Source organism: Chiloscyllium plagiosum, chromosome 25 (assembly GCF_004010195.1).
Source record: "Chiloscyllium plagiosum isolate BGI_BamShark_2017 chromosome 25, ASM401019v2, whole genome shotgun sequence".
Lineage (NCBI taxonomy): Eukaryota > Metazoa > Chordata > Chondrichthyes > Orectolobiformes > Hemiscylliidae > Chiloscyllium > Chiloscyllium plagiosum.
In genome coordinates, this window is record NC_057734.1 from 32459812 (window position 1) to 32486007 (window position 26196).

Here is a 26196-nt window from a genome sequence, read left to right on the forward strand (position 1 = left end):
GATGACCCCAATGACCATGTTCAACGATCTTTCATCGACGTCACATGGGCTATTGTAAGCCGCAGTCAGTCACTTTACAACCATTTGCAGCAAACACAATGGTTGTAGAGTGAGGACTGTAACATCCCGTTGGAGTGGGCCAAATAATGTCAAGCAAATGGTCCTGACCAGGGAAATCAAGCATACTTCTCACATCATGAACATTGTGAATGCACTGTATGTTGCATATGCCTGATGTTCAACCCCATGAGGAAATCCAGCCTTATTCAGTCCAGCAGCAAATTACTTGATGTAATTTATGACCAGCAAAATCATTTGCAAACTGGGTTGTGTACAATGGTTACTATGTAATTGGCTCTTACAGATGGGTAACAATTTCTCCTGACTTAAGCCCAGGATCATTGCCTACCCTCAGTGGAGCAGAAGCTAGTCTCTGTGACAAACAGATACATCCCATGAGAAAGATGTTAAAACATGACAAAATATATGCGACCTTTTCAAATGCACAAACTTGGTTAAAACCTAATAGCTGCAGTTTACACTTCACAGAAAAACTAGATGGTCCTGAATATACCAGTCTGTTATGCAATGTAATAAAAACTGTTCATGCAGGCACAATGTTGTGAGTTCTTCGAATGAAAGGGATGATGTGGGTTTGGTAGTTGAAGGATTGTGGCAGTGGGTGGAGTGGTGCTAGGTTCTGAGGCTAAGAGATCCTCTCTCTTCCCAGCAGATTTACAAAAGGAAGTTTCTAGACACGTGCAGTTGGGAAGTAAAATGATAAACAGATAATGAAGCAACATGGTAAAACTGCTGTGGCTGCAAAACATGTTGGATTCTCTGTGAGGCAGCATTTAGAGAAGGTTCGGACCAATATTCCAAGCAACAGATATTCTGTCTCATCTATTGGAATTTCTTCACGTCGTATGGAGAACTGGAGATGTGAAGCAAAAATACCTGGCTGGAATATGTTAATGCAATACTATTCAGCTCACTTAACTATACTTTCAATGATCCAAACCTGTTTGAATGTAGGGCTTGCCACCTCATGGTACAGTTGAGGCAAATCGTATTGATTCAGCCAAGGGGAAGCTTGGTAAGAAATTGATGGAGAAAAGGCTGTTAGGAAATGTTGAAAAGGTAGGTTAGGAGGAGGTATGTATGGAGTATCTGCACTGTTTTGGACTCTTCAACTGAGCAGATTGTTCCTGTCTTGTAATTTCTGTGCACATAATTCTGTGAAACCTGGAATATGCAAACTTCTTGGAGGGTAAACAGCCTTCTAGTATCTCTGGGCACCGTAGGCTGCCTTTTGAAGACCATGAGGCTTTTCTTCAGCCTGTCTTTAATCTGTTTGAGAGGGACCAGGTAGCCTATAAATTCCACCGAGCTTTTGGTAGAATCATTCACTTTCTAAGTGATAAAGTCCTGGCGCCCAAATCTGAGGTGAGGTGATCCAGTGAGGTCAGTTGATTTTAATTGCTTCAGCTACTGTGCATCTAAGGAGTATACCGTAATTCTGGTAGGCAGTGACAGGAACATTTTTCATTTTTGCATTCTCTGCGTGCATTTGCCAAATTTGCTTTTTTGTTTGTAAATCATTTCTCCTTGACAGTTTGCAGGACTTCCTTGCCAAGTATCATTGACAGAATAGTTGTATTCAGCAGTGGGAGAGAAATGGTTACTGTTTAAGGCTGAAAGGAGACGCAATGAATCATGAACCTAATAATATCGATGCCAAGAACAGAAAGATTATTAAAACCATTAAAGCTACAGTTACATGTGATAAGGAAAATTATATTTTAAACTAATCTGAATGAGATTTTTTTTTTCTTCAAAGGGTTGTCTTCCTTGCGCAGAATACTGACACTTACACTGCAAGTTGAAACTATTCAAATGGTATTTATTGGTATTGTTTTCTTCATGACTCCTGACTTACTACCAACTGGACCTAATCTGATAAACTATTGGGGAATAAAATAATATAGTGAAATAAATTCATGAAGGCTGGTATCCCGTTGCCCTTTATTTACACATGCATAGTAGATGACACTGACCCAGCTAACTCAGAATCAGCTCCTGGAGTGAACAGAATCCCTGACCCTCCTGCTTCTATCTGTCGATCTGATTGGGGCTGTTAACCTGGTCCAATCAGGGAACTCCTATTCAATGAGGTCCATCTAGCTGACCTTGGTGCAATCACCACATCCAATTATACCCTCTGTGGTTTCAGAGGCATGGGATAACAAGCTGCAGAGGATAGGATACTGTCAATCCCAAATAGTTTCATATATTTTTAAACAAGCTAGAATTCTAACTGTTATTCTACATGAAGTGAATAACTGATAGACATAGTGCTTTAATAATGAATAGGTTACAAAAGAAAAGTTTTGGTTTTAAACATGTATTTATGCCTCAGTGGAATGTATCTGGTGAACAGAACTTTTGAGAATAATCTGAAACAGACATTTGTAATATTGGCAGCCATGGCAAAGCCAGGATGAAATTTCAAAAACATCCATTGACTCAGTAAATGAATCCAGGGAGAAAATGAGCCAAACAGACAAGCGATTCCAAGTTTTAACTTGTATTCCACAGGGAGTTATCACTCAATGCTGGTGAAGTGAGGGAGGAGATGTGCAGTGTGGGAGTGGGGCCAGTTGCTGATTTGACTCCAGGTTCCAAATGAAAATATCCCACTTCAGATTGCTCCGATGAGAAGTGTTTGAGTGTTCAGCCAAGGATAGAAACATAGAAAACAGGTGCAGAAATAGGCCATTCAGCCCTTCGAGCCTACACTACCATTCTATATGATTTTTAATTATGCAATTTCATTATCCCACTCCTGCTTTGGTATAATTGGTTTGTGAGGAGATGTGAGGATTGATATGCTTGGTATGCTGCCTCCACGGTCATTCAGCCTGCCAGTAATACCATTCAGTGGAAATTGCAGAGCATGACCAGAGGCGGTTATAAGTCACATCTTCGCGAAGACTCCCTTTCCAATGAAACATGGAAATTGACAGAAAAAAGAATGTCATTGAAAATGGCAGTTGCAATTGATGAAATTACAGCATCTCACCACAGTGACTGTGTTCCCTATTGTTGATTAGAATTACGGTAAAGATTATCTGAGAGATCAAGCCAATGCTTTAAATGCACATTTGGTAAATGTGAGATGTCATTGATCTGAACAATATTTCACTTAAAATAAATGTAAAATTACTGCAGAGGAATAAAAAAAAAACCTTCTATTCCATGCTCTCCCAGCAGGTGTAGACATCAAACTGTGACTTGCACTTATAGTGAGTTATCCGATCATCAAGATTATGTGCAAGTCTGGAATCCATATTACGGGAGGCATGTGATTGCACTAGTGAAGGTGCAGAGGAGATTTAGCAGAATGTTGCCTGGGCTGGAGAGTTTCAGTTATGAAGTGAGATAGGACAGACCCGGGTGGTTTTCCTTAGAACAGCAAAAATTGATAAGTATCATGATTGAGATGTATAAAATTATGAAGGCCTTAGGTAGGAAAAACAGGAATAATTTTTTTTTCCCTTGATAAAGAGATCACTGACTGGGGATATAGGTTTCAGGAAAGCAGCAGAAGGTTTAGAGGAAATGTGAGGAATAACTTTTTCACCCAAAGGGTCATGAGATTCTGGAAATCACTATCTGTACAGGCAGAAACTCTCATAACAATTAAGTAGGAATTAGATGTGGTCTTATGATGCCAAGGCTATGGGCCAAGTGCAGAAAAATGGGATAAGACTGGATGCAATGGGCTTAAGGGCTTTTTCCTATGCTGTAGGTCTCTATGACTCTAAGATCATGATTCAATAAATTCATATAACTCAAAACTTTATGGGGACATTATGGATTTGCATAAACATGGGGACATTAGTTTGTACACATGATTGAACAGAACTACAATATTTTCTGTGCACCTTAAAAGTGATGACATAATGCTTCAGACTTTAAAAGGAAGAATGGACTTTGAATGAGTGTTTCCCAATGACCATAAAAATCTGTAAGAGGAAATGCCACCAGGGAAATCCTTTTTGGTAAGAGTTAGTGTTTGATACAGCTCTGTTCTTAGCAAAACATTCACAATTTGGGCCTGAACCAGACAAAGTAATGTGATTTCCTGGATTATATTTATTTATCTTATCTCAGCTGCACTGCACTGGGGTGCTATAATTGGTCACAGATCGAATGGGCTTGGGCAGGTGAGTCCCATCACTGACCCTTACTGATAAATTCCACTTGAATGCTTGTCAGATATGAACATGACCAGGGTCCGCTGGTCCATCCCTGTCATAGACAAAAAGCTAACCTATGTCTATAGAGTAGGTGCACAATCTGAACAAAATCACAAGTGTGAAGGAGCGGAGGGTAGCTAATGGGGCCTTGGAGTCAACCTCCCAGCAGGAATTATCACTTGTGTAAATAATGGGAGAGAAGATAAGCAGTTCTAACATAAATAATTACCTGGTCCAAATACTACGTTATGGGAGAAGCCATGTAGCTTGTGCTACATACTTGTCTTAAGCTTTGTATGTAACGTAGTTTGATATCATACCATGATTTGTTTCCCAGTAAATTGCTGTGCTCAAAAGTGAATTGTGTAACTTTATTGAAATGTATAGCTACTAGCAAACTAAGTGTATGCTTTTTGGTAGGTGAAGGGCATTCTGACATTCTGAAAGTTCTGTAATGTCAGTAACCTGGCAACATGCTGAGCAACAACAAAACCAGAGTGTCTTTTATCTTTTAAATGATCAAGTCTAGTGTTATAGATGTCCTACAGCATGCTCAGGAAAAGTTCCCTCAATCATTTTCTGTCACTGAGACCCCAGTTTTTATGTACATGTTATATTTACAAAAGAACACAATTTTAAAACTTGTCTTTTTCTTTGAAATAAATCACTTGAAAAAATCTTCATTTGGAGTCTCCTCAAACCAGCATACTTTAAAACATTCAAATAAATCAACTAGAAGTTGACTTCTAAACTTGTTCCAGATGTATTGTAGATGCTTGTTATGTTTTGTTGGGCACTGATTCTATTATTACACATTTGTGTTAGGGGTTTCTTTCTGCTTTGTCCCCACCCCTAAAGAAACTGTGATCATTTATTTCTAGACTTACAAAGGTTGGCAAGGAAATAAGGTGAATTCACAAAGCCATGCTGGGGTGCAGAGTCACTCTTACACATCGAGCGAATTATATCTGTGAAGTGGGTTCACTCCATCCAATTATGAAAATGGCTGCTGAGACAGTGTGATCCATCTAATCGTAATGAAAGTGGAACCTTTAGTCATTGTTCCCACCAATTGTCAAGTATACAAATGCTTCAGAATGTCAGCACCTTCAATCCACTGTGAAATCAATCTCTTGGTCATATAACTGCCCACAGCACCATCCCCCTCCCATCCTCCATTTTAAAGCATCAGGAAAATCGATAGCTAAGCAGTAGATTTCCCAATGTTTGCACTCCCACTTTCCCACATGGAAATAGACATAGCAGATTTGCAACACTTCCCATTCTGCTATCCACTAGGGTACCGGTATCATGAATGACTGTCACCAGCAAATCCTGACAATTGTAGGACTAAGCAGAGCAAGGGTAGAAGTAAAACAAACCAGATTCAGAATTACCTATCAGTTGAGTCTGTCTCCAAAAATAACCTCTTTTATTTTACATTTGTGCAATTACTTCGCCCTGCTGGTGGATTCTGTTGGAAACATGTCAACAAATAAACACACAAAAGCATCATCTTCCTAGTTGAGCAGTAGAAATTTTCTCTTTGGCAAATAACGTGATACCAAAGTCTAAACTGAATTCGGTGGCATTGTAACTGGCCAAATGATTAATTCTGGAAATCTGCGCATGTGTGTTTACATCAGGTAAAGGTGGGATTGCATTTGTTTGCAATGCCCCTGCAGTGCAATAGTTTCCAAACTCCTATTTAGGGTGTTATATTTAGAGTGACAATTTGATTGCTCATTGCTAAAGTAACAGAATCTGAACAAAAAAGGAAAGTTTATGTTGTAGAATTCTACTGTGCCACTGAAATAGTTCTGTAAAATGTACTTTAAGCTTGCCCTGTTTATACTGAACCAGTATATACTGTAATAATCAGGTGTGGAGGGAGAATCAACTCCCCTCTGTTTAACCTCCTCACGGTCAGTCTCAACAAATATTCTCATTTTGCTTTAGAATAGACAGAGAAATTTCTCCCGTTGGTGGGAGGACCTAGAACCAGAGGACACAGAATTGTGGTGATTGTCAAAAAAAGAAGTGTAAACATGAGGAAAAATTCTCTTTTCTCTAACCATTTGGTGAGTGGTCAGGATCTGAGATTGGGGTAGAGGCAAATTCAATCATGCCACTCAAAAAGGGATGGCATTATTACTAGAAAGGAAAACTTTACAGGGCTGTGGCAGTTGCAATAGGAGAATTGCTCTGCCAGAGAGCCAGTATGGATATAATTGGCTGACTGCCCTCTTTTTGGGTTCTAACCATTGTTCATTTACAGATCCATAACTCGAGAATTATACAATGTGATACTCTATGAAGTGGAGTCACTCTCCTGTGAACAGCAGCATAGTACATCAAGCATTGCCTAATGTCTTTGTAGAGGATCATTTGTCCTCAAGTAGCAAAGTCAGCTTCTAAAGTAGTGATTTTACATTCCATAAGGAAAAATACTGTTTTACTCATAATTGCAATAGTTTACTTTGTACTGGGAATGCTTCCAATATATGAATGATCTATTAGTTTGTTCATTGATACCATACATAAGGAGTGCCAAGAGGTACATGGTTCAATGAATAATTAGTGCATATCTGATTCCACGCATCACAAGTTAATAAGAAAGCAGATTTCCTTAACAGTCTCTACAGTATATCTTCTCAGCCTTTAGAGGTTAGTTATTGTTTACAGAAGCTTTTCATTGACAATTTACGAAGGTAATACCACTTGACAAATACACCGATTCTTGAGTTGTCAGAGTAATTCTGGAACTTATGAAGAACGGGGGAGAGGAGTGGGTTCAGAATTTGGCTTGGCACATCTGTATCTGTGTTCCCTCTGAACTGCGGTGGCAATGGTCCAAAGGTTTCTGTGCAGGCTAAACACAAATCAATCCCGTTAACTTAGCATGCATGTGTATGTGGTAAGTTAAAGGGACCACACAGAAAAACAAATCAAGTGCACACTCCAAAAAAATATTAACAGATAAGTTGGTCTATGAATGACAAATTGTATTTGAAGAAATGCTTACAACATACTGTAGCCAGTGAATAAACTAATATCACAATTACATTACTTGCACTGGGAGGTTCAGACAGCTGCAGGAGCCAGCTATTGATGGCAAGCTCCATTTGTGACACTGGATAGCAATAGGCTGCCTTGGAATCAAATTTTAATCCCAAAGTATAAACTTGCATATGTTTAACAAGCAAGTGTTTCCATTTTCCTTCATTTGCTCCTTTACCTTAAACCTTGAACTGCACTTAAAGCACTTTCCATAATCACTCTCTGACACTGGTACACACTGGAAACCACCATTAGTCATTTGGAGAATGAAGGAACTCAATATATGCGCAAGGATTTAATGACAGATGAAAAAGAACATAAACAGACTTCAAGCCATAAATCATTACAGTAGCTGTGCTTCGTAGAAGGTCAGGCTGTGCCCATAACAGAAAGCAGAAAACAAGGGTGAAATTTCTTTGTCAGATAAAGGTAATGCTGAATTTTACATCAGGCACATTTAAATCATGGGAAATTTGCATTGCTGGTAGAAGCATTAATTTAGACTCTGTTCCAATCACAATGCAGCTCTCTTAAATATAGTCCAGACAATCTTGGCTTTCAATATATTCTGCAACTTTTTTTGCCTTACTCTATCCTGATGTTTCATGTCCTGGACTGCTTTGGGTTTACATTTTTTGTTTGTCCTGGAGTCTCCAGTGGCTTGGAATAAAAATAAGAACGGGTGGAATCTCCTAGGGTTCTAACTGAAGCAGGTTATGGTAAGAGTTATGCCACAACTATCAGATAAAAAGCTCAGTGAGGCCTGTTTCGACATTGGGAGTGTCTTGCTCCACCTTTTACTGAGTGACGGGGCAAGTTTTCCACTTGGCAACTCGCTGTTGCCAAGTGGAAAGGATTATTACTTGTTAAATACCTTATTAATGGCACGACCCACTTCAGTAATATTCAGCTTCCTGTCTTACCAAACATGCCAAAGCAAGCAATATTGAGATGAAAGTCAGAGTGGAGATTTGGCAATATCAGCTCACTGCTTTTTCCAAGGATCCACCATGGTGGTTATTGGGCTGCCACATCTCCGGGCATGGGCTTCACCTTGGACTGCATCCATAGCTATCATTGTATTGGATTGACACTCAGCTCATGGACTGCCCCAGGCTGCACCTATTGCTGTCACAGTGCTGACTTATTCTGAGCTTATCTTTCTGCTCACAGCATCAGGCTTTGTATTCTCTTACCTTGTCTTCGTGCACTCTGCTCTCTCAGCCAAAGTTAGCAGGTTCATATTACTTCTGTCTTGCTCTGCCATTTAAAATAGACACAAGCTGTCATCGCTGTCAGCAGGCAAGTTTGTCAAGGGAGGCAGCCATTGCTGTGACAGTCCCAGCACAGAACATCAAGGGAAACCTCCGCCACCATTTGAGGAGCTTGTATACAGTCAATCACCAATCGGTACATTCAGAGTCGGTTCGTCTTCGCACAGGGAGTAAGGAGTCCTGTGTCAGCCAGCCTACACCCTACCTCTATTTTGTCTATTGTGGACTGGTTTCCTTATGGAATCAGAAAGGGAAAAATACAAATAGAGATGAAAGTGCGTAAAACAGATTTTACTTTTGGTGCAGATAAGGAGATGCTCCGAGTGAGTGTATTGCCAATGCTGAGGGCATGCAGGGTCATCGGTGTCAGTTGGTGTAGGTGACAGCGAATGATGTGAGAGCGATAAAGCATGACACTTGGTAGAAGGGTGGGCACAGTAACAGGGATAGAATGAATGTGGGTTATTGGAGAGAAGATGGTGACACTTTCGCTGGCAGAGTAGAGTTGTCATTGACCTTCTTCCTTCAATGTATTCCTCCAGGTGGCTGATTTCACCAAACTGTATGGCAACCTTGGACACTCTGGCATGGTATTAGTCTCGACTTGTAAACGAAAAGAAAGTCCCACATCAGCAACACCCGATCCAACAGGACTCTGCCCTCAAAGCGAGGTGACAATTTCACCCTGTTTTGCTGTGTCCAGTGGCAAACGTTAGCAGGACAGCTCCAGCTGGACAATGGCTGACTGGGATTTTAATGATGGTAAGGGTGAAAGGGAGACACCTCTTTCAACAGATATCAGTGACTAGTGAGTTGTTCTGGGAATGGTGCATTGTAAGATGGGAACAGAATTGAATGTGAGGGTTGCAATAGGGGCAGGGTAGATAGTCACTGAGGCATGGGAGAGTGAAAAGATAAGATGGTAAACCTTGTTGGGCATCAAGGTAAGAATCCCACCAAAATGAAGCCCAACACAAGTTGCACGTTGCAAAAATCACTTAAGATTCACCCCAATGAGTTTATCAATACTCACTATTATGGAAGAATAAACTGGACAACTTCCAGTCTAGAAGGATGGAATTAGAAGCAGAAATCCAGAGCTTGCCTTCAAGCCACCCAAAAGGTTAGCCACAACTATCTCGGCCAAGAACCTCTGACTTGAAAAGTATGAGCTTAAAAATCACACAACGCCAGGTTGTAGTCCAACAGGTTTATTTTGAAGTACGAGCTTTTGGAGCACTGTCAGGTAGCTAGTGGGACAGGATCATAGGACATCTGATGAAGGAGTAGCACTCTGAAAGCTAGTGCTTCCAAATAAACCTGTTGGACTATAACCTGGTGTTGTGTGATTTTTTTTTTAAACTCTGGCCACCCCAGCCCAATACCTGCACCTCCACATCTTGAAAAGTATGGAATATCTAAAGGTGTTGTTCTTATGAAATCTTTATCTATGAAATTATGATAAATAGATTTGTTTACAGGATAACAAATCTTAATTATTTCCAAACAAAGTCTCTGACACTCAAAAATAAATTCTACTTGAGTGGAGTCTCCTTCCTTCAGATTTTAATTGTTATTGGACACCTGGAAAAAAAACCCTTTTCCTTCACCTTTGTGTCACTTTTATCTCTTTCTATCTTTCTTTCCCTCTTGTTATTTTGCTTTCTGTACACAATTCAACGTTAAGTGAACTCTTGTAAATTACATTCCCTGATTTGCAGTCCTTGCACTGGGACTGGTCAATCACTGCTGGCTTCCTCCCTACCTCCATATTACGGAGGAACCTCGATTATCCGACATTCGATTATCCAAATTTCGGATTAACCGAAAAAGATTGCAAGGTCCCGATGTTTGGCTAAACTGTTATCTGGCATTCGATTATCCGAACATTCAATTATCTGACAAAATAGTTTCTGCCTGTGTTGTTCGGATAATCAAAATTCCTCTGTACTCTGAAATCACTGAGACCTCCCTCAGCAATTTATTCTTCCTGCATGCATCATAGTAGCAGAAATCTCAGATTTTCCTTTCATCATTTCAAGTCAGGATGTGGGCACTGCTGATAATGTCAGCATTTAATACCCTATCCTATTGATCTGCAAGTGGGCTGGTGCATCATTTTCAGTCCATGATATGAAAGTTTGCAGATGTTTAATAGATCTGCATGGCTTTTCAGGATATTCGGAGAGTAGTTAAGTGTTCATAATGTTTGTGTGGAACTGGAGACACAGACTAGATCAGGTAAAGATAATCATTTTCTGTGGTGAATCAATAACTTTTTATACCTACTTTTCCTTCTAGCTTTCTTTTGAAATATGCCATAAAAATGTAAGGCTCATTCAGAGGTCGGGCCTGAGGGATGCCATTCAGATGTTCCCCACTTCACTTCCTTATACCTTACAGTAATGCCAGTCTCATAGCCAGCTCTTGTTACCTTCCTTCCCTTCAGCTATTTGGGTATGGCAGGCATATAATTCAAACATAGTGCAATGCAATCATTTGAAGCTTTTCTCTGTAAGAGGGCAGCAGAGTTGAAGCAGTGGGGGATAGGCAAAAGTGCATTCGCTGAGTTTGATGGAGGAGATCTAAATCATGGGGCCAACTGCAACAGAGCCCATTGCACCCTGTGCCCCAGAGAACAATGGGCCAGAGCATCTTAATGTTCTCAACTTCTAGTTCACCCTCCATCCTGTTGCCTGGCCTAGAGATAGCATGACCAATGCATTCCACCCTCCACTCCCTCCCTCACCCCAACACACTCCTTTTTATTATTTTCTGCTTTCAAATATGCAAGATCTGCTACCTGCCCAGCAATAGGAGTCTGCAAAGGAAGACAAAAGGAGATCAACACTACACCAGTGTCAACGAAGCATCGTCACTCAGTATAACACATAGCACCCACAGAGCCTTGCTGGTGATTCTATGTGAATTTTAGTCAGATGGGGAGAGAGGGGTTGCAGGGGGAGTTGAGATGCATGAGATTATGTTTGTTTCTAAAAACAGCTCAGAGTCTTGGCATTGTGGGTGTGAACCCATATGTTCACCAGAGTTTTGAAGGTCTCTCTGCAGTCCAGCAATCTGACATCTGGAAATTTAGTGGGTCTGTGAGGTGTTGCTGTGAAGGTCATTGAGCATGAAGCCCTGTTGCCTGTCTCATTATGACTATATTCATGGTCGCACTACTGCCACACTTCCAGTGCCCTTGCTATTGTCTGTAAGTTGTAGTGCCTCAGGTCCAAAGTCAGACTCTCAGAACGCGTTTCAGAATGTGCTGCAAGACAACCTGTGGTCTTCCCCACTGCAAGTCAACAGCTCTTCAAACACTATGCTGCAAGGAATGGAGTGAAACCATCCGAGGGCATTCAGAAAGGCACACACCTACAAGACAGGCACTAAGGGAATGCATAAAAGTGTATTATTCATTTTATTGCAAATGTTTTGGATAAAAATGTCATGGAAAGTCAATAGCTTTTATTGAAACATCTTAGTTGGTAGTGAGGTAATATCCCATATGGATGGTAATGGTGCAGCCATGATGGAAAAGCAATATTCCCCAAAGAGAAGCAAAGTCTTGGCAGTTATTCTTGGACAGTCTGCCTTGAACGAAGGGAACTGAATGTATCCTTTCTGCCACACTCTCTTTCACTCCTCCTGAGATGACATGATAATATTAGCTGTGATAACAACATTATGAAGATGCAGGTGATCATCGCAAACCTGGAGACATTTTCCAGTGTGTAATGGAGAGCTCCCTTCAACTGGCCCATACAGTGGAAGCGTTGCTTTGACTGTCAGATGGTCTGCTCTATAAGGTTTATGATGGCTGCATGGCTTTTATTAAATGTCCATTGTCCTTGCTTGACTGGATGGCAGAGGGAGGGGCTGATAAACCATGTTTATCAACGGATCCCTGTGTCATGATAGCGACTGTCTGGCTGTCCTTGGAGGTCCTAAGATGGTGGGACAACAGACACACTCATGACACAGGCATCATGACTATGCCCGGATAGCAAGCACTTATTGACAAAATGGTTTGTGAAAGATCACCTATCAACTGTGCATTGATGGAAGGGAGGCTTTGCAGTTCCTGTACCTCTCCCCATTGATGAGGTGGTAACCACAGAGCCAAGTGAGTGCATTTAATGTCTCCTTGTACCACTGGGAATCCCATAATCCTGACCAACCAAATGCTCCACTCAAAAGAAACAAGACTCTCATAATCTGTCACAGTGCAACATTGCAACATTGCTTTTTTTGTTAACCCCTCTTCACCGAGTTTCCCTAGTTTGCAGCCTCTGCTCCATTTCTGAGTTAGCTTGTCAACGTGGCACCTACCATTCTCATGCCTCTTGCCGACTTTGGAGTCTGTAGGTGACCAAATCTTGTGCCCTCCCAGAGTGGAGGCACCAACCCACCAAATGACCTCCAAAAGCAAGCTGCAAACTTTGCATTCACTGATATGAATCAAAAGCATCTCACCAGCAAGTTGGATGCCTTTCTGTTTATTCTGCACTTGTTCTGGTAAGGGGCTCCATCATACAGCTAAACATATATCTAGCTGAGAGTGATTAGCTCGTTGGCACAGGGAGTGGTATGGTGGCTCAGTGGTTAGCACTGCTGCCTCAGTGCCAGGGACTTATGTTCGATTCCAGCCTCAGGCGATTGTCTGTGTGGAGTTTGCACATTCTCTGTGTCTGGGTTGGTACCCCTCTGGTTTCCTCCCACAGTCCAATGATTTGTAAGTCAGATGGATTGGCCATGCTAAATTGCCCATAGTAGGTGGATTAGCTTTGGGAAATGCAGAGTTATAGGATCAGGCGATGAGTCTTGGTGGGGCGCTCTTTGGAGGGTTGGTGTGGACTCAATGGACGGAATGGCCTGCTTCCATGCTGGAAGTATTCTGTGAATGTATACGCTGTGTCTGCACATTTAAAGTTTTCAAAATTTATGCCAGAACAGCTGATTGGCGTCATGATCCATAATCCTGTGATCTAGACCATACAAGCCACACCAAAAATAGCTGAAAGTTTAATTGTACAGATGTCGGGGTTCCTAAGTGCCAGTACCAGCACCAATACAGAACCCAGTTTTGCAAGCCTCATGGTTAAAGCACCAAATTATCTCATGTAATCTTATGAGATGGAGTCATTTTGGACTCAACCAAGAGTCATTTAACAATTACGAAAATTGACTGAGGAGAATATCAGGAGAAAGTGAGGACTGCAGATGCTGGAGATCAGAGCTGAAAAATGTGTTGCTGGAAAAGCGCAGCAGGTCAGGCAGCATCAAAGGAGCAGGAGAATTGACGTTTCGAGCATAAGCCCTTCTTCAGGAAAATGAAGGACTTATGCCTGAAACGTCGATTCTCCTGCTCCTTTGATGCTGCGTGACCTGTTGCGCTTTTCCAGCAACACATTTTTCAGCTGAGGAGAATAGCATTCATGAAGGGATTAAACAGAGCTCTGGAAGCACCACACAATAAATATGTCTACACCTGCACTGACTCTGACAGAGTGGAGATAGACAGCTGATTAATATTACAGTAAAATGTAAGGTGTGTAAGAAGGAATTTAAACAGAGTCGATGAAATTTATGCCACTTAGATCAGTGGCACTGCAGGTGAGTAAATCATATTGCAACAGTAAGACAAACAGTAAAACTAACATTGAACTGATGTTAACGTTCCTTTCAGTCAGGAGAATTTCACTGTATTTTCATTAATTATGAATTGGCTTTAAGCCTTTTCAAAATTAAAAATAATACATTTCAAAAAGAAATTTAGGATGCTTGGAGTCAGAACAATGTGCGAAAGTGAACAATGGTAGTCAGTGCACTACGGAGCAATTAATTGTCTCTGAAGCATATTGAGATGTTACTGAGTGGTGTGGTGAGTTCTGCATTAATGCAACAATATCTTTTCCTTTCAATAGACATATTCCACTTCAAAGGCTGATTGAATATGCCAAGTAAAAATAAATTTAAAACAGAAATTTTAAACAGAACATCAAACAGAATTGAAATCTCTCTTTCATCATTCAACCTATAGTGCAGGAAACCCCTTACATCATGTGTAACAATTCTTCACAGAATGGAAAAATGTACTGGTCACATTGCTATTTAGTTATGTAAATTCTCATTGAAATCACTGTCCCATTTAGAATTGGTACAGTCGGTACATCATTTCTGAGAGAGTTAAAAATCTGCTTAAGACTGCATCATCATTCATCCTGACAAGCCTGTTTCTACTCCTTTGTATCATTCAAACTCTTATGAATATTTTCAACATTTTACATTAGATAACTTCATTGTTTCACTAGGAGGCAATTTCTCAGCATATGGTAAGCAACTCGGTCTTTGCTGATAAGACTAACCAGCATTACTTGGATATTAAGGAGGTGCACACTGACATAATGCATCCTCAAGTCTGAAGTCTGTCCACTGTTGGTCACTAGTACTCTTGTGCACATGATTCACTTGGCTAGCATTCTGGAAAAAAAAGTACCCATTAAAATTGGACTGTCATTTAAAGCCAGCAGTGAGAGCAAAGCTTTATCTTTTATCAGTGAGGCCTAGCAGGGCCTTCACTCATCCAGGAAAGATAAAGGACTGGAGCACAGCTTGGATGAAAGGGCCACCTAGACCTCCAGGACAGAAAAGAAAAGCATACCCACCAGAAAACATGGCAGTGCTCAACAGGGAAGAGCTTTAAGCCCTTCAACTATGTTCGTTATCTAATGCTATTTTGCATTTACAAGGTGTCATTCTATTTCTACATTTAATGGACTGATAAGAAGCAGTTGAGAATTATCAAGTTATGCTGTAGGTCATGGGCTGTTTCCTCCTCTTCACTGTTTGATAAAGACTTGGTAAAAAGAACCCAAGGTTTTTTTTGGGAACAAGTGAAAACCACATCTAATTCACAAGATGTTAAATACCAACTGTATAATGTTAGCAAAATAGAGTCAGGATGTATTTTTAGTATATGCATCTGATTTCCTTTTATAATAAGCTGAAGTACTCAATCCCTCTTTTGTGTTGTAATACCCTTTTTAAAAAAAAAATTGTGCTCCCCAAGGAACCAAATGAAAACTATATATTCTTAAGCACCTCGAGTGATAAAGTGCAATATTTTAAACAATGTGGTTCTTTTCAATCCCTACAAGTGACCCTCTAAATTGTGTTGCAACAAACATTTTGGAACTGACTTGCATACAGATTTTTGTGAAGCAATGAAGCCATTTTCCTTCAGCCTGTCTGCACACAACACATACAATACTGTTTCACAGAAGTGTTCCTGTGAGTTTTAGCTTCTCACATGTACACGGAAAGTAGCAAGTCCACATGCAGACATCATAATCCAGCCATGCCCACTGAGGGTAAATGTTCAGCGAAGAGTGCAGAGAGATGTGGGAGACAGCAGCTGCAAAATGTCTCAGAAGCATTGGCTGTCACTTATCATATTCAATGTAACATAATATAAGTGACAAGATAAGTGTAAAACATATTGTTGCCTCCAAAACCTGTTTAAGAACAGTCTGTAAGGTTTAATTGGCATTGCCTTTCTTTAACAAGATTTGATAGGTGTTGGGGATAAATGTAAAAGCATTAGCAATAGGAACAGGAGAAGGCCACTTGGCCCCTCAAACCTGCCCTCCCATTCAATAAGATAATGGCTGATCTGCCTAAGGCCAGAACACCACCTCTTTTATGCCATCTCAGCATCACTGTAAACTCGCTGATATTTCAAAAGTCTATCTTCCTCACATTTAAATACTTTCAGTGATGGAATACAGAAATACAATTATGTAAAAGCGGAAAGGAACATTAAAATCATTTTTTTCAGAATGGGACAATGGAGATTTGGCATTCCTGAACTGTACCAGGCATTTTGATAATAGTTGTTTCAGTTTTCTTGTACCTAATTATTGCTGTTGATAAGCATTACACATTTTTTAAATACAATTATTCTTTTGTAAACATGAGACAGGAAAGAATTGGGACTTTCACATGTATCCTACCAACCTGGATAGTTAATGAGATTATAATCGGCTTCCACATGTTATTAAGGATGAACTCTGAAAATAATTGAAGTTTGCTCGAAGTTGTTGCCTTAACCTATCTTTCTTTAAGTTTAATTTTATTCACTTTTAAATTATTTGTTCAAATATCAGCAAACAACTTTTAGTTATATCCGAAGGTCAATTATCTTAATGAAATTATTGCTCTCAGATTATATGTTAAATACCCTCATGTTCCAGAAGACAGAGTTTGTGAAAGATTTAGTGTTGGAATAAATCGTAACTGAAATGTTCTTGTAAAGCCATTGTGATCTTAGTTGAGACCATTTAAAAAAGGTTCAAGAACAAGATATCTAAAATCTTATTCATTTACTGAAAGAATGAAGCTAGTGAATTTCACATTTAATCCAAAATACTTTTATTTTCACTGTAGAGCACCAAATGTTAAATGTTATCTTGGATAAGTAAAAATCTAAAACCCAGAATAAAAAATGGTTAAACATGTATTAACAGGTAGATTACAGTTTATTAACAACTATACAGTGCATATTAAATAGTAGATACAACTAAGGCAGATCTTATAAATGGGCTTGGCAGTTCATTTTGCATTTGTATCATCAGTCTTGGTTATAACGTCCTTCAAAGTTTAGTTTTTCTCACAAAGAATGTCAGCTTCTCTTCTTCCAGGCTTTAGCTGGATTTCCATCCAATGCACAAAAAAACCCAAGTTCTACAGATATGACCGTCTCCAACAATAGCACATTTATACAGAACCTTCTCAATTCTGCCTTCAACAATCTGGATGGCATAGATCCACCTTCAAGTAACAAACAGATTCAGCAATGGTATGTTGTTCAATTCTCAGCTTCCAGATCTAGTCACCTTCATCTTCAGCTGGCCTATACTGCACCACTGGGATCATCATTAACTGAGCTGATCTGATTTCATGGAGTGTCAATCTGCCCAAAGGTTTTGGTTTCTAATCTCAGTTTCAGTCTTAGTTTCATTTGATGTTTGAAGGGACAGTTTTTTTTTCTCAATTTTCCTTCTCAGTTAGGGTCTATCTTAAAATAAATACAAGCAATGAAACCATAGATTTCTTCACAAAATCCTTTTGTTAGAAGTCATTTCTAATTATATCATCATTCCTGTGAAATTCATGCAGTATTTGGGTACAAGTGCTAGTCAAAAGCAATCTTGATCAAGTCTTTAGTCATTGCAGATTGAAAGATATTTGTGCTCCACACAACTGGAGCAGGCAAGAATGGGATGTGATGGAGGGTGATGAGATTGGAGAGTGGGAGCAGTCTTCTGAGAGAGGAGGAGGACATTAAGCTGGTAGAACATCACTGACTATATGATACAGCACACCAACATCAGATGATCCGAGTCAGAAAGGACTTAATCGATAGCCAGTTCTAGTAGATAGTGGGGGGGGGGGGAAGAGAGGAGAGGTTGCAGTTCTCATTCATTGAGTGTAAATTTGTTTGTGTGGGAGAGTGGTTCAGTGGTTAGCACTGCTGCCCTATTGTGCCAGGGACCCAGGTTTGATTTCCACGCTCGGGCAACTGTCTGCATGGAGTTTGCACATTCTCCCTGTGTCTGCGCAGGTTTCCTCCGGAGGGTCTGGTTTCCTCCCATAGACCAAAGATATGCAGGTTAGGTGGGATTGGTCTTGCTCAATTGTTCCGTAGTGAGCAGGGATGTATAGGTTAGCTGGATTAGCCGTGAGAAATGCAGGGCTTTGGGATATGGTGGGGGGCTGGATCTGGGTGGGATGTTCTTTGGAGGCTCAGTGCAGGCTCAGTGGGTCTCCTTCCAACTGTAGGGATTCTGTGATTCTTGTTGTTGTTCAAAAGACAAGCTGTCCCTGTCTGTTGTCCAAGGCAAGTGGAACTCTGTTTGTTTTCTGTTAGCTTTTGCTCCTGTTGAATAAAAGTGACTGTTTTGAAGCATATGTTTCCTTCAGTTTAGCTCCTGTTGCCTCCTTGTCCTGCAAATGGACAAGATGTGTGTCAATGACTCTCATGTTTTCTCATCAGCAGGTGTGTTTGTCCTGATTGAACAGTTGGCAGTCTGTGTAATTGTGAGAGTGGATTTGAGATCTGCAATACTGTGAAGTGTATAAAGATAGGGCAGACATTGGAGCTTCCAGTATGACTCTTGATTGATAGTTTGTAAATGAGCGATGCTGATATAGTGAATTGAACAGCATCTGACACTTGTGTGTGGTAGTCCTTCAGAGCAAGGATGGTGCTTGCTCATAACAAGAACATGTCCATGGAGACCTTTAACATAGAGAAGGTGATAGGAGGACCCAGAAAGAATCCGCATCATTTCGGATAAAAATAAATGTAAAACGTAAGTGAGCAAAATCATAAAGTAGCTAATTATAACATATTGAGGATGGAAGGACATGATGTGTCAAAGCTGCAGTATATGGAGCCTTCTAGATGCCAGTTTCATCCAGAGCAAATGTGATTGAAGTTTGAGCAACTTCTGCTCAGAGTTTATGGGCTGGCAGCTGATCTATAGACACTGTGACGCCTCAGAGGGGAAATATTACGTGGATTCTTTGTACTAGGAGGCAGTCACACCTCTTATGATAGGGTCTTCAGGTTTGGTTAGTGTTTCCTGTGAGGGAAGCAGGAGTGTAGGAGCCTCGGTGTTTGCAATTATCCAGCAAGTCTGAGGTTCTTTTAGTCGGCTTGGATGAAAGTGGATTCCGCGGGATTGATGAGCTAACTAACAGTGGCACTGTGGTACAGGAATCCATTGCAATTGGATAAAAAAAAGTAATGTAGTGATAGGAGGGAACAATATAGTCAGAGGGATTGACATGGTTCTCCATAGTAATAAGTGTGAGTCCAGATAGCTGTGCTGTCCCATCAGTGGTAGGGTTTTGATCACCTGCTTGAAGCTGGAGAGAAACTTGCAGTAGAGTAGGAGATGGTGAGGGAGCATCAAGCCTTTGTGGTCCATTTAGGTCACCAACGCCATAAGTAGAATGAAGAAAGAAGTGCTGCATCATTAATATGCTATGTGTGGCACCAAATTCGAAAGTGGAACCAAGTTTGATAAATTGTGGATTATTACCTGAGTCAAAACCAAATTGACATAGGGCAAATAGCATTTAGCAAGATGAATAGGTAGCTCAGAGTCTGGTGTGGGAGAGATGGCTTCTGGTTTGTAGGGCATTGGCACCAATACTGAGGAATGTGAGATCTGTACCATTGGGACGGTCTCCATCTGAACTGAGCTGGGGCCGGTGTTCTTATGAGCTGCATAACTGTAGAGGATTTTAACCTAAATAGTAACAACAAGAGATCGAATCTAAACTCGCAGAGCTCTGTGATGAGATATCTGAGTGTCCTAGAACATGAATTGCAAAAAAATGGTATGCAGGTACAGCAAGTAATTGAGAAAGCTAATAGTGTTCTAAATTATTGTAAGGTGAATTGAATACAAAAGTAGTGAGGTCATGCTTCAGTTAACAATGCATTGGTTAGATTACATCTGGAGTACTGTGAGAATATTATTCATCTCATTTAAGAAATAATCTAAATGTATTAGAAGCAGCTCAGAGATGGTTTGCCAGACTAATACATAGAATGGGCATATTGTCTTATGGAAAAAAGTGAGCTGGAGATCAGAGTCAAAAAGTGTGATGCTAGAAAAGCACAGCTGGTCAGGCAGCATCTGAGGAGCAGGAGAATTGACATTTCGAGCATAAGCTCTTCATCAGGAGGAGCTTATGCTCAAAACATTGACTCTTCTGCTCTTTTTGACATTGTCTTCTGACCAAAGAGTGGTTAGGCGAGGATTGTATCCATTGGAGTTTGGAACCATGAGATGTGACTTGATCGAAATGTGTAAGATCTTAAGAAGCTATGACAGGATTTGGAGAAACTAACTAGGGGCCACCGACTAAAAACAAGGAGTCATCATTTAAAACAGGGGCAGTTTTTGTTTTCTCCCAGAGGTTTGTGAGTCAATTGGAACTCTCTTCCTGAAAAGGCAATGGAAGCAGAGTCTTTGAATATTTTAATGCAAAGGAGGGTAGATTCTTGACAAGTGAAGAAGTGAAAAGTTATTGGGAGTTAGATGAGAATGTAAATTTGTGGGTACAGTGCTATCAGCCCTGATTTTATTAAATGGTGGATCAGGCTTAGGAGCTTGCTCCTGCCTTTTGTTCATGTGCAAAGGCAGCTACCAAGAAGTTCAGGAAACTCTTCCACTCTTACCATCTATAATAGACATACTGGGAGGATTTATAAATTGATAAGTAACTTGTTTGGCCATATTATGATATACTTTCTGTGGCCACCAACTCCCAAGGCAGAAATTGTGCTTCTGGCCTAGAGATAGATATTCTAACAATGTACTATAAGATCTCTGGAAGTGAGTGGTTCACTTGGTGGGGACATGGTATTTGAATGCATCTTAATCACTTATGTAAAGTATTTGAGCTTCTCAGAGCTTGAATTATGGTATTGACACCCATGGCTATTTGCTCCAACTGCTTTCTAAGTATGGGTTGACTGCCTTTCCAAGTCCCTTCAGCTAAAGATATCTCTCTTTCTTACAACCTCCTAAAGAAGCCTACTGTCCATCATGTTCTCTTTATGTGACATAACACATGTTCAGATTCAACTTCAGCATGACTGCCACTCACTCCTTCAACCACAATGCATTCCTCTGTGAGAGGGGAAAACTAGCTGTAAGCAGTGCTGGCCACTGCAATATTGCCCTCTTGTTCTGATATCCAGCCAGTGAACAGTGTGGCCAATACTGGCAAGATGCTGCGATCTTTTAAAAACATGAAGTTGTGTGTAGCCCTTATTGCAGTCAATGGGATAAATGTGTAAAAGTGTGGTGCTGAAAAAGCATAGCCAGTCAGGCAGCATCTGAGGGGCAGGAGAGTCGATGTTTCGCCATAAGCTTTGCATTCCTGCTGTGCTTCTCCAGCACCACACTTTTCAACTCTGATCTCCAGCATCTGTAGTCCTCACTTTCTCCAGAGGAAAAATGTGTGTCTTGAACCCATAGCGAACTTCCAACCCTGTTGGATTTAATTGCACCGTCTGCTGGGCATATTGGAAACCTTTATTTAATGGACGATTCCCCAATCATTGAATGAAGCCCACATTGCTAACATTAGATCCGATCCATAAATGTAGGAATCAGTTACATATACCAAATTGGAGATGTCATATTATTAACTGCATTTCACATGCTGGAAATGGCTGTTGCTCACATTCACTGACTTCAATTTCTTTTCCATAGAATTCCTACAATGTGGAAACAGACCATTTGGCCTGTTGAATCCATACTGAACCTCCGAAGAGCAACCTACCTAGATCCACTCTCCTGCCATATCCCTGGCACCCTATATTTTTCGTGGCCAAAACTCACCTAGCCTGCACATCCCTAGATGCTATGGACAATTTAGCATAGCCAATCCACCTAGACTGCACCTAGACTTTGGGAGGAAATCAGAGCACCCGGAGGAAATCCACGCAGACACTGGGGAGAACATTTTTATAATGTTTTCTAATGGGGATGTGCATCCTTGCCCTTATAGATCATCCAGACAAGGAAATGTTTACAAAAGAAATTTCAACTTTAAACATTGAACAGTTCTTAAAAAAAAAAGTATATTACACATTAACTGTGAGTCATCAAAGGACAACAAGGCAGATTCCAGAATGTATTTACAAGTGCTGGTCTAATGGGTAACACTCATGCAATTAGTTCAAGAGAGTTATGGGTTTAAGTCCTATAACCAAAAAACTTAAACACAAAAACCCTGTTTGACGTGCTAAACCTAAACTGAGGGGATGCTGGTTTTTTTGGATGAGCTCCTGTCTTCCTCTTTGGGTCATTGTAAATAATCCTAAGTTTTTACTCTTAAAGAGCAGAGGAGCTTGCCTCCTCACCAACACCCATCTAGTGAAATAGCTTTCTAACATCTTTCAAGGCCACGTATGAAAAATGCCCACTTGAGCAAGATACCATGAGGAAGACTAATGACAATGAAAGGATCACTTAACACCTTCAGGAAAGGAGGGAAATAGTAAAAGGATGTTGTTGATCAGTCATTTCACAAAATTACTGAAGGGGGCAGCAAATCATTGTTTGACATGCTCATAAATTGTGCAAGCTGTCTTTCTCAGTTTATGTTTTAGAAAACATATAATCCTGTATTTAAAAGTAAACTGGTGTATTTCATACAGGAGATGCCAATCATACCTCTCATGATCTGTGCAATTACTTTATATTTGGAGCAGAAATACTGTTAATAAATACACATGCCACATTGAAGTGGTCAATAATATATGATCTGTGATTAAGTCAAAGAATCCAGTGCACATCCTTTACATATTTCAGATGTTATAATTCAGCATCTGAAAAGTAGTTCTTTTTAAAAAAAAGAAAAAGAAAGTTCTAATTTCTTGCTGATATTCCCACATCGATGACCTGGCAATTAACCAAGGTCAGGAACTTAGGATTTACAAACCAAGTCAATCCATGAAAACATCCCTCATTGATTAATCTTCAATTAACCTCTGGATCTGTTAGTTTTTCTGATTTCCTTTGAAAAGTAGACTAAGTTAAACAGAGAAATATCACATCCATGCTTCAGTTCCCAGGCCATCCATACTCATTGATGCTGAAGATCAGCTTATATTAAATGACAAAACAATTATTGAAATTAACTTTTTAGGCAGTTATATTGTTCATTATTGATTCTACCTTTCTGCTCAATCAAAAGTATGGTGGGAATGAGTAGTGAAGATAGAGGCAGTTAAGCAGAATAAACTATTCACCTCTTGGAAGAAGGAAAACCATGTTAATGATTTATTCAAAACTTTTTTGAATATTATAATAATTAATATTACATGTCCTTGGAATGTACAACTAATATGTAAAATCGACCTTTATAACTAAAAGTTTTGAGTATCTTCAAAATCTAACTGGCACACGATTGACACCATATCTGACCACTTTTTTTTTTCAGAAATAAGCATTCCCAGCTCTTTTTGCTTCCTTTCTGAAGTTGAGAATATGCTGGTCTAGGAAATAAGCCAAGTACTTGTCAATGTAGAGAACGACCCATCCAAAATAATGAACATCTAACAGACTTCAGGAACTACTTAGACCTCTTCTCTACAAGAAGGTACCGACATAGTGAATTTAAAGAGACAGACTAGATTAGTAGCTAAGCATTGCAACCAATGTACAGACTGCAGAGAATAGAAGGAGCAACTTTATGAGAAAGCATGTATTTTTTAAAAAAAACTTTATCTTACAATGTAATTGTCTTAATTTAGGTTGAGTTGCAAAACTATTTTGAATAAATGGAGAGTTCACATGCCAGCAATGATTATTATAAATATTTTCAGGTATTTTTGGTCCTTCTATCTCTAGTTTCCACATATTTGTTTTCATGCTGTGAAGCTTCCAGAACATCTTCACTGAATCTGAAAGGGAAATTTTGAGAATCTGTTTGACACAGTAAACAGCAAACATTTTTTTAGATTTCTGCAGCAGTTGGATCAATCTTGTTTGGTTTGTTATTGTAACAGAGCAATGGCTAACAGATCTTACAGTGACAGAGCAAAAGTTATCACATCTTGCTGCAGGATTTAACCAGCAGATAATCTTGTTGAACAACAGATTAGCAAGCTGGTAAATAACAGTAATATTAAATTGTAATAGCTGTTACATTACCGCCTTGAATAGGAAAAGTAATGAATATGTTACGATCCTTCACCATTGGTATGGGTTTAAAATTTTCTGGACACATTTCCAGTGACAGCTGACAATATTATACTTTGGATGCAAGAAACATCATCCTAACAAAACTGAAAAAGCTGAGCTGCTAATAGGGAGAAGACTCCACACCAGGTTAAATCTGATTTTCCTGAACCTGGGGATGGGCAGGGTGAAACAGCATTAGGAATGCCAAAATGTGGTGACGAGGAAAACCAAGGGCGGTCACAACCAGCATTGAAAACCTTTTGCACCTGGAGAGACCAGATCACAGTACAAGATGGCATGCTCTTAAAGGGAGCAAGAATGATTGCCCCAAGCAAAGGCTGCTGCCACATACTGGCAGAACTCCATCAGGGTCATCCAGGGGTTTTCAAAATAAAGATGTTGGTGAGAAGTTATGTCTAGTGGCCAGGATTGGATGCAAACAAAGCTGTGTAAGTGGGGCAGCGCCCAGAGTGCCAACAAGGGACCAAAATTAGTGCCAGCAGCTCTCCCACATTCATGGGAACAGCTGGCTAAACCCTGGACCCAGTTACGCGTTGACTATGCAGGCCCCTTCATAGGCTCCATATTCTTAGTCATAGTGAATGCCATAGATGATGATAGAAAACTGCAACATGTTTTGAAATACAGTGACTCTCGAAAGCGTTGGTCACAGATAATGGACCATTGTTTTCCAGCAGGGAGTTTGAGTATTTCCTAAGGTCGAATAGTATCATCATGTAAGGGGAGCTCCATACCATCTATCATCCAATGGTCTGGCTGAAAGAGCAGTCCAAAATTTGAAGGCAGGCTTAAAGAAATGCCTTACAGCTTCACTTAATACCAAACTGTCCTGGTTCCTGTTTGATTATTAGACTATCCCTCATACAACTCCAGTGATAGTTCCAGCTGAGCTGCTAATGGGGAGAAGACTCCACACCAGGTTAAATCTGATTTTCCTGGACCTGGGGGTGGGCAGGGTGAAGCAGCATTAGGAATGCCAATGCTGGACACAAGACATGCTGAGTGAGTGAGACAGTTCACTTCAGGGGATGAGGTTTCATATAGGAACCACAAGAATGTCCCTGCATGAGTAAGTGGCATGGTTGATGCGAGGTCAGGTCCAGTGACATATAAAGTTTGATAGGTGCGACAGTTCTGAACAAGCATATGGACCATATGAAAGCTGGAAACTTGCAAACAATGCGGGAGCAAAATGTGCCCGGTTCTCGACAGCCTTACCGACTGTTCTAGAACCCATGGGTTCTCCTTTTCCATCAAGCTTCGAAGATACCTCAGAATCTGAGCTGCACACAGCAGATGTAACTGCCTTGCTGCCTTTGCCTCCTGAAGAAGAGAATGAATTTGGTCTGAAACATGCCACTACTGTGCATTACACATCATCCATATCAAGACTGAGTCAGAGGAACCTGGTCCAGTGCTAAAAATGCCTCAGAAGGAGCTGCAAAAAAAACCTGCCCTACGTCCTCGGACTCAAGAGAGGAAGGAATGTCGAGATTGTAACAAAGTCAACTAGGTGGACCTCATAGATTGAGTTCCCTGATGGGAACATCCTGTTCCTGACAGTTGGCTCTGAGGGAGCTAGATCAGTGTCCATATGTAAATATCGGGTGATTTGGTGACAGGACACCGGTCTCATTAGAGTCATTACACTGACCACCAGGAAGAAAAAACTCTCAGAATCTAGCCTATCAAGCCCCTTCAGAATATTACACATTTCAATGAGATCAGTGCATGTTCTTCTGAACTCCACAGAATATAGGCTAATTTACTGAAAATCATATCATCGTCCCAGGATCT

General features: G+C 40.3%; 1 long non-coding RNA gene across 3 annotated transcripts in view; it reads left to right on the forward strand.

The window, feature by feature from the left end:
- LOC122562476 overlaps positions 1-26196 on the forward strand; it is a 48017-nt gene that overhangs the window by 13430 nt on the left and 8391 nt on the right. For all 3 annotated transcript variants that reach the window (XR_006315320.1, XR_006315319.1, XR_006315321.1), the window contains exons 2-3: positions 9139-9358; positions 23636-23794. This is a non-coding gene — a long non-coding RNA (uncharacterized LOC122562476). The remainder of the gene's footprint in view (positions 1-9138; positions 9359-23635; positions 23795-26196) is intronic.